We start from the raw sequence: 10802 nt of genomic DNA, 5'->3' as shown, positions 1-10802 counted from the left end.
TAAAAGAGCTCCATCTTTAATAAACAAACTTGCAATAAGTGCTTTGCTGTAGAAAAGAGTAACAAGTGAGAGAAATAAAGGATTCAATCGTTGTGGTTCATGTCTCATGTGCAGAACCACAACTAAAAGCAATTATGATAGGAAAACCATAGAATTTGAGGTCAAAGGAAGGAAGTACCAAATTTCAGACTTCATTACATGCCACTCAAAAAATATTGTATACCTTCTTGAATGTTCATGCGGACTGATTTATATATGCAAAACATCTAGGAGCCTAAAAATCAGATCGATAGAGCATATATATAATATAAGGAAAGGACTTATGACACATCCATTATCAGAACATTTCCATCAAAAACATAATAAATGTGAGGGAAATATAAAAAGATTCCTAGGAATTCAACCAGCCAAGGGAAATTGGAAAGATAGGAATATTGAAAAGGAACTAGCGCAGTATGAAATTAGATGGATTTTTAATTTGGATACTTTAAGTCCCAGTGGATACCATATGAACTTTGAAGTTAAATGGTTTTTAGATTAATTTAATGCAAATATGCATTTTATATCTATTTTTCCTGTATTGTGTATTTATACATCATTTCTCACCTTGATATTTTAAATGACATTTTTTCAAGTTTTTTACCCTTATATTTTTATTTCTGTTCTATATGTTCTCCATATGATTCTTGATGGCATCCACTCTCACTGGTCCCTTCCTCCGGTATAGGGTAATACTCTGTGGGAACATAAAGTATGACAGAAGAAAGGTATGTGGAGGAGGTGGACAAGAAATGGAGAAAATTATCATGGGATGCAGTACTTAATTATAGCCAGCTCACACGCTGATATTCAGATGAAACCTTAACACAAGTTATCAGTTCCCCGCTAAAAGAGACCAGGAAGCATCTGATTTAATCTGCTACTCAGTGGAAAGCAACTTGAGTTTGACTGGTAGAACACACATGTCACTTCCGGTCATGAACAACCATAAAAAAGAAACCAGGAAATGTCTAATACGATCCATCACCCGGTGGAACGCAAACAGGAGTCGACTGGTAGAATGCAGAGGTCACTTCCGGTCACGGACGTTCCGTACGTCAGCGGGATTCCCGAAAGGCAGCTAATGGACTGTAATGAAGAAGGATATTTAAACCCCAATAAGAAGGAGGTAAGATACCCGCTTCTGGTGAAAAATTATTCCGAAACGCGTTGTGCAGACACCTACGATCTTCTGGACTGATTTGGATCCCTAGTGATTTCTGTTTGGGCTCTCCCTACAAATGTATTGTGGTGGTGCTGAGCTATTAAGCCCGGGACCCACAGCTAAGGAAGCTAGCCCACCGCAACTGCCAGAAAGGATGAGGACATTTATTTACCATTGCCCACAAGAGCCTTTTCAGGAATCTTTTAATGTTTTATATGTTGTATGTATTCTTGTCCAATAAATGTACATTATTTGTTGCTCATTCCAGCTACTAGTACATTTATTTTTTTGTTTTATGCAACCACAATCCAGACTTAGCACTCCCTGACACTCACCTACTTTGTTTTTATTAACACATAACTGTGACCAACAAATAATAATGGGACATATTGCTAAATGACCCCATTCTTAATTATATTTAATTATACCAGAAAAACCCACATTTTTAGGAAAACTGATAATCTGAAGAAATATTAGCTATATGAATGAAGTGGTGTAAGTGCGCTCCTTAAAACTGAGAGTGTGGAGGTGAGTTACTATTGTAGCTCTAGACACTGGTGGTTTCCCCAATATCACCAAGAAAGGGATCTGATAGTACAAAGGTATGTCTATTAGGTAGCGCAATGTAAGAGCTTGTTATTGAGTATTGTAACTAGATCTAAAGATATTGGACTAATGAGTCAGCATAATGGGATATAATTTAATGTAGTTAAAATAGTAAAATGATAATAAATTGACAAGGTCTGAAATAAGTATAAATGAGAATATGTTACACAATTCAAAATACACAATTAAAAATGCACAATGTGTACATGTGAAAATATGTTGCACAATTTAAAATACACAATAAAAATTCGCAATCACAAATGTCTGACGGTATGGTGAAAGAAAAACAGTATACTGTCCAATGGAAATTGTAATACAGGTAAAGTGGGACTGTTGGAACAGTCCTATCTATAATAATACCAATGCTGATGGAATTTGTGTGATGCAGGTGTAGATTTACTGTCCATTGTTGTGATGTCACAGAATCATCGGAAATACAGTTCAGCAATATGCAGGTTAATAACGATGGTATAGAGGATGTTGGGTAGGGTCTAGTAGATAAATGAATGTTTGGTGAGTGCATGCACCCCCTACCTCATCCTGAGTGGCAGCCCGGTGGCTGGTTGCAAGAGTTGTATAGATGTGAGAAAAGCCTCCTTCTAGACGCAGGGCGCCGGTTCCCTGTGTGAGACAACGGCTGCCGCCTAGTTGGAAAGGGGTAGCTGCTTCTTCAGTCGCTCCGGTGGAGGGTGTGCACAAATCCCTCACTTCTGGTGTAGTTGTTCCTGGGGTCCGTCCAGCAACTCGACGAGTAGAGGGGGCGTGGCCAATGTGTTTCACCCGCTAGAGATTGTGCGGGCTTCGTCAGGGCTGTGTGGATGTGAAGTTTGCAGTATGTCCTTTATTTAAAGGGCTTGCTCTGTCCCTCCTTAATTGTTCATTAGGAGCCAGTTTGCAGGCATCAGCAATAAATGAGTTTGTTAACCGCTTGTGGTCCTGATTGTTATGGTGTCTCCATTTAAATCCCATTCTCAGTATACACAGTGTATAGCACAAACGCATATAGAGTGGAAATCATATAGGGTAAGGATCATATCAGCCTAAGTGCCTATGTATGTGTACATAAGGAATAGTAGGTAGTTAGTTTATCAGGTGATTAACTCACTGTTTATCAGTATATTTATTGCTCGCATAGGTGCACCTGGTAGTTTTTGTAAACAGAGTGGAAGTACACTGTAGGGAGTATATTGAACAATGTAAACAATGTTGAGATGCCAAAAATTGAAAGTATGAAATCTAATATATTGATATAAATAAAAATAGGTGTTGAGGGTGTTATTAGAATCTTAAAAAATTAGTTATGCAGTTATGATATTCGTAGAGTCAAAGGTATGGTGGTACTGAATTGTTCTAGATCAGATATTATTCCTATGTTGTAGAAGTAGTTGTCACTCATATTGGTTAATAGATATTGGTCTCTTTTAGAGTATTATCTTGAGCTCCTTGATGTGAAAAGGATTAGCTTGCAGTGATAATTGCTACATAACTAGATCTTCATGAGAGGTCTCCCAACTCATTACTGGTCTGGCCCGACCCTACTTAGCTTCCAAGTTCGGAAGTGTTTGGGTGTGACCAGGGTGGTATGTATGTAGGATGCACTTGCGAAGCTTATTTCCATTTCTTGCAGTTCATTCCTTCAGGAATTCTGAGAATTCAAAGTCAATATTGAGACCTTTAGGTGCAAGGGTTTTCAATTTATATATCCATCTAGATTCATCTTGTGACATGGAACATAAGTAGTTACCACCTCTCCATGCTGTTTTAACATTCTTTATTGCGGTGAATGTTAGAAGGTCAGGGTTTCCGTTATGTTTTTTATTGAAGTGATCGGGTACGCTATGAGAATCTAGTTTATGCTTGATATTCCTTATATGTTCTCCCATGCGGGTACTTAGTTTTCTAGCTGTTCTGCCTATGTATTGTAGGCCAACTAGGCGGCAGCCGTTGTCTCACACAGAGAACCGGCGCCCTGCATCTAGAAGGAGGCTTTTCTCACATCTATACAACTCTTGCAACCAGCCACCGGGCTGCCACTCAGGATGAGATAGGGGGTGCATGCACTCACCAAACATTCATTTATCTACTAGACCCTACCCAACATTCTCTATACCATCATTATTAACCTGCAGATTGCTGAACTGTATTTCTGATGATTCTGTGACATCACAACAATGGCAATCTACTGATTTGGTGTATGTTTTTGTCTGAATATTTCCATCTTTAATGAATATTGTTAGATCCAAAAAGTCGATAGACTTGGTGCTGAATGTGGCAATGAATTTGAGGTACTTGTCATTGTGGTTAATATGGTTCACAAATTCATTAAATTTTTCTATTCCACCAGTCCAAATGATAATGACGTTGTCTAGGTAATGTCGCCATATACTGTAGATATATGATCTCTATATTTGTTGTTTGCCAAAATGGTATTGTTCTCCCACTCTGCCATAAACAGGTTTGCGTAACTTGGGGCAAATTTGGTCCCCATCGCAGTTCCGCGAACCTGTCTATAGTGGGAGCTGCCATACCAAAAATGATTGTGACTGAGAATGAACTCGATACTTTTGATCACAAATTCTATTTTATTCTATGTGTGGAGAATATCATGAGACTTGTCCACAATTGTGGGGATGATAAAATAGAATTTGTAGACAGGTTCGCGGATGATCACATGCCCATGTGTCCTACAATACGTAGGCAGAACAGCTAGAAAACTAAGTACCCGCATGGGAGAACATATAAGGAATATCAAGCATAAACTAGATTCTCATAGCGTACCCGATCACTTCAATAAAAAACATAATGGAAACCCTGACCTTCTAACATTCACCGCAATAAAGAATGTTAAAACAGCATGGAGAGGTGGTAACTACTTATGTTCCATGTCACAAGAAGAATCTAGATGGATATATAAATTGAAAACCCTTGCACCTAAAGGTCTCAATATTAACTTTGAATTCTCAGAATTCCTGAAGGAATGAACTGCAAGAAATGGAAATAAGCTTCACAAGTGCATCCTACATACATACCACCCTGGTCACACCCAAACACTTCCGAACTTGGAAGCTAAGTAGGGTCGGGCCAGACCAGTAATGAGTTGGGAGACCTCTCATGAAGTTATGTAGCAATTATCACTGCAAGCTAATCCTTTTCACATCAAGGAGCTCAAGATAATACTCTAAAAGAGACCAATATCTATTAACCAATATGAGTGACAACTACTTCTACAACATAGGAATAATATCTGATCTAGAACAATTCAGTACCACCATACCTTGGACTCTACGAATATCATAACTGCATAACTAATTTTTTAAGATTCTAATAACACCGTCAACACCTATTTTTATTTATATCAATATATTAGATTTCATACTTTCAATTTTTGGCATCTCAACATTGTTTACATTGTTCAATATACTCCCTACAGTGTACTTCCACTCTGTTTACAAAAACTACCAGGTGCACCTATGCGAGCAATAAATATACTGATAAACAGTGAGTTAATCACCTGATAAACTAACTACCTACTATTCCTTATGTTCACATACATAGGCACTTAGGCTGATATGATCCTTACCCTATATGATTTCCACTCTATATGCGTTTGTGCTATACACTGTGTATATTGAGAATGGAATTTAAATGGAGACACCATAACAATCAGGACCACAAGCGGTTAACAAACTCATTTATTGCTGATGCCTGCAAACTGGCTCCTAATGAACAATTAAGGAGGGACAGAGCAAGCTCTTTAAATAAAGGACATACTGCAAACTTCACATCCACACAGCCCTGATGAAGCCTTCACAATCTCTAGCGGGTGAAACACATTGGCCACACCCCCTCTACTCGCCGAGTCGCCGGACGGACCCCAGGAACAACTACACCAGCGGTGAGGGATTTGTGCACACCCTCCGCCGGAGCGACTGAAGAAGCAGCTACCCCTTTCCAACTAGGTGGCAGCCGTTGTCTCACACAGGGAACCGGCGCCCTGCGTCTAGAAGGAGGCTTTTCTCACATCTATACAACTCTTGCAACCAGCCACCGGGCTGCCACTCAGGATGAGATAGGGGGTGCATGCACTCACCAAACATTCATTTATCTACTAGACCCTACCCAACATTCTCTATACCATCATTATTAACCTGCAGATTGCTGAACTGTATTTCCGATGCTTCTGTGACATCACAACAATGGACAGTAAATCTACACCTGCATCACACAAATTCCATCAGCATTGGTATTATTATAGATAGGACTGTTCCAACAGTCCCACTTTACCTTTATTACAATTTCCATTGGACGGTATACTGTTTTTCTTTCACCATACCGTCAGACATTTGTGATTGCGAATTTTTATTGTGTATTTTAAATTGTGCAACATATTTTCCCATGTACACATTGTGCATTTTTAATTGTGTATTTTGAATTGTGTAACATATTCTCATCTATACTTATTTCAGACCTTGTCATTTTATTATCATTTTACTATTTTAACTACATTAAATCGTATCCTAATATGCTGACTCATTAGTCCAATATCTTTAGATCTAGTTACAATACTCAATAACAATCTCTTACATTGCGCTACCTACTAGACATACCTTTGTACTATCCGAAGAAATATTAGCACCTACAGTTCCAAAACACTTCACAAAGCACCCTTCATTGTTAAATAACAATATTAATTATTCCCATGTTTATTAAGTAAAACTTGTAAATCAGGGCAAAATACACAGGTATTTCACAGTATTTTGAGGGATAAATAGTCCTATAAAATCACTGAAAACATCAACTGCAACAGAATATTTGTAATCTACCTTCTGGAATGCCACTATGCTCTCCAGTATGTGGAGAAAACAACTAGGACACTGAAGACTAGGATAAAGGAATATCTTCTTAATATAGAAAAGGGACTTAATATACTAATGTATAAAACACTTTATGGTACAGAGGGAAATGAGAGGAGACAGACATAGAGAATTGTAGATGAAACAGAGAAAAACATATTTGGATACACAAAGTGACAACACTAACTCCTAAAGGACTCAACATATAGATATTGGAATGCTTTTTATTTATTTACATTTTTTAATTGTTTTGTATTTTTAATTTATTCTTTTTTTCAGCCCCCCCATTAAAATCATCTCTTGATCCGCTCATATGCATTCATTTATTATGCATCTTTATACAGTCTTGTGGTCTGTTAACTATTAATAATTTAATATATGAGGAATATACCCTCTCCTGCTACAATGTATAAGCAAAGCAGTATTTCCCAACTAATGACTAACCTTGACACCACCCACAACATTAATTATGTCATCAATCACTCTTGTTAAATTGTGAGTCTGCTGATGTGGCAGGCTCACTCTACTTAAACAGAACAGAACAAGTTAGAAGCTGTCACTCTGCAAGGTAACAAATAATCTTCATTATGATACATTTTTACCATAAGGAAATGTTACAGCATTTATATTTTGAATCAAACACAAGTCACAGCACTGATGTCATAAATCTAATTTATATTTAGAATAAAAAGCATGTTTATTCTGATTCCAGCAATAAGACTGTCAGAAAAGTATGTATTTTTAACCTTTCCTTTTTTCCTTTTTGTCTCTCTATTACATAGCAGTTTATCATGAACTTTCACTATCTCTTATTAAGTCTCACTTGAAGATGTTAATGTTATCCTACTTTATTTTTTATATATTATATATAAAAATGTTTACTCCTTGTTTTTTATTGATTCTCTATATATAGTTTTAAATATTATCTAAATATTGTATAATTGTATTATGTTATATGAATTATACATGTATGTTTATTTCTAAACATATGTTACATGAATTATACATGAGTCTCATAACACAGTCACATACATTTATGATGTAATATATGATTTAAGAAAACAGTTTGCCAATCTTAAATACAAATAGACAATGTTTGGAACAAGAGATTTGAAATTATGTCATTTGTGTACGTTATGACTTGTATTTTAATAATTTTAGTTTTATGTGTACAGTATATTTATATTGTTTACAATTGTCATTTAGAAAAAGGCATAAACTGTCTAAAGAAGTGGGAGAGTCCTGAAAATGTGTAACAGAGTTTATGCCATTTATCGAATGCTGTAACAGACAATCCAAAAAGTCCAAAGTGTTGGACGAAACTAGTTGCTGACTTGCCTTCAAGTTGTCCAGGCTGAGCTCAAGAGGCTTTCCTTCCCACCAAGCACCCTGAAATGAGGTTTGCGATTCACTAAGATGCAGCATATCTGCCGAACCTGGCACACTGGATGCCCTACTGCTAACTGCTACAGCAGTTGGTCCCAATACAATAGCCAGGGGAGAGAGTGAGCAGCAGGACATTTAAGGTCCAGATTTGAAGGATCCAACACAGAGAGCTGCCACAGAGTGCTACAACAACACAAGATCACTAACAACAAAGTCTTTTGGTGCTTGAAGGAATTTATTAAAGCCGGTGCTTGTACTATTAATAGGAAGGTAACTCTCATATATTACACACAAACATTAAGCAGTCCATTGACATTTTACATGATCCTCTCTTTCTCCTTATCCGGTCTATACTTATAGATTTCATCTGCCTCATTTATATATATCCAGCTGGACTTTTATTCACTACCATTTATATGGTTCATATTTTATGTTGGATGTATGGTTTATGTGTCATTATTTTTGTATGCTAGTTCATTGTATGATCAGCAGCGCAGATACTATGTATATTCTAGACTGAACACAGATACATTTTTGCAGTGACTAGTCAGTTGTTTTTACTGTGTAGCAAAAATCTTTATTTGTTGTCACAATAAATTATTATACTGTGTCAATTGGTGGCTGTTTCTATCCAGTGCAGTTTTTTCTTTTTAATGTGTATCTTTGAAGAGTTTGCAATTTTTCACCTTCATTAACTGCAGCAGGTTATTTCAGTACATTGGTAGTTTCAGAAGCTGTAGAGATTTTTTATATAACAGACAATCAAGTCACATTAATGTGATACTACAAATCTTCAATAAACTATTTAAAAAAAGTAGTACTGATTTCTCAATTTGGGGAATTTTCACCAGAAAATACATAGTTTGCTTTTGGATTCTGTTGGAGAATATCTGCCATTTTTTTTCTCCTTTCAAGGCAGCAGAAACCATTAATTGTTTGGACCTAATTCTACAAGTGGATAGGACGCTGGCCTGCATATTACCACTATTCCTTACAATGTGCGTGATTCAGAGGTGTACGTAATCCCAATGTTTCACAATCGGCACATGTACAGGATCTGTACTGTGCATGTACCGATCTCTGACTGCGACAGTGATCAAATTTGGGAACACGGCAGCAATGGTGAGCATTTTATAATACTGAGGAGGTCTGGTGGCCATTATGAGTAAGCTTAGGCTTACTTAGATTGCTGATGACAGCCTGATGGTGATCCTATGCTGCATCTTTGGATGCAGCACACAATTCTGCAGAGCCAGCAGAGGGTGTCTTTAACCTTCAGTGCCAGAAGTGGGTGTATTTAGCCTTCAGTTGCATCTATACAATGATGCAGCTGCTGTGCTTTTAGCATACAGGCCCAATGATGTTGACAACTCACAAGTTAAGATTTGTACACAGCTGTAATATGGCTGGGGCATTAGAACTGCTATAGCCTTTTCATCAAGCAATTATATTATTATTATTATTCATAATAATAATAATAATAATAATAATAATAATATTAATAATAATAATAATAATAATAATCTGATAATCCTAGATGCCCATTTTTATTGAGAATATTTATGAATTTAGAAATAATGTCATGTCTCTTTCCAAATATCGCCCAGTGCTACAGAAAACAAGATTTTTTTTTAGATGGGTAAGGGCACATTGTGCCCCATCTCCCCCTTACTGGTCCACGCACACATGGGGGTATACTTTCTTCAATTTATTGTAAATATGAACCACTCTAATAAACAAGTTTTTTTATTAAATATATATATTTTGTAGAATTTTTTTTTACCTACTCTATGGTATTTAAACTAAGTAGGGTAACATATACCAGCTATAAATACTTTTTGTGAAAATATATTAATGTCTAATAATAAGGTAAACTTAACAGGAAAGTTAGATGGAGAAAGATTATTCAGTTTAAATTTTATACATTTTATCAAAGAAGTGGACATAAGTTTTGAATATAAAAGATATATCATCAAAAGAGGCTAATTTACAGTTATCATATTCAGCAAGAGAATTGAATTGTGTGAATTGACTATAGGCCTGCCACTTGGAATAATAGCATTGTTATTTAATAATCAAATCCTGAAATGTTAAGAATCTAATACTAATTCAAGTGTAATGATAATACCGCACTATACTGTGAGACCATGATTTTAGGAAGCATCCATGGGTGATTTCATTTAGATATGATTAAGGTTGATATCTAGAAACATTAGAGTAAAGGTATTTCTGAAATATCTTATGTAATAGATATTTCCATTTTATGGCTGGATGAAAAGTGGTTATCCATAGCTCTCTTCAAGATAGAAAATTGCTGATGGAGCTCCAGTTCTATGCAGCCCAATCCTCCCTGGGATTCCTAAGCATAGATAAAGAGATAGAATTACTGTACTCTAAACTGTTTATCTTGCAATAAGGGAAATGTATGAGAGTATTTGACTGTGTGTATTTAAAGCATATGTGAACATTTTAGCAACACCATTATATTTAAATTAGTTCCATAACAAAAAAATAGCGTCCTTTATCCTTGAACACTAAAATATTTCTGCAGAGTAATACTGTATGTTAAAAGTAAGATAATGAAGGCTGTATAAATGTAATCAATATCAACATATGGAAATAACCAATTTATTAAAATGGTAAATTCAGTTGCAGATAAGACATAGGATTATGGATTATGTTGATTTTAAAGCATATATTGAAGTTATATACAGGTTTTAAAGGCTGATGTGAATGGCCAAATACTCTCTGTT

General features: G+C 36.1%; 1 pseudogene; it reads right to left on the bottom strand.

Annotated features, from left to right (window-relative positions):
- Positions 1-3285: 3285 nt before the first annotated feature.
- Positions 3286-3404, bottom strand: LOC148479102 (5S ribosomal RNA; annotated as a pseudogene).
- Positions 3405-10802: the final 7398 nt, after the last annotated feature.

Source organism: Taudactylus pleione, unplaced genomic scaffold, assembly GCF_031769625.1.
Source record: "Taudactylus pleione unplaced genomic scaffold, aTauple2 ptg000637l, whole genome shotgun sequence".
Lineage (NCBI taxonomy): Eukaryota > Metazoa > Chordata > Amphibia > Anura > Myobatrachidae > Taudactylus > Taudactylus pleione.
This window is presented reverse-complemented; position numbering and strand designations above follow the sequence as displayed.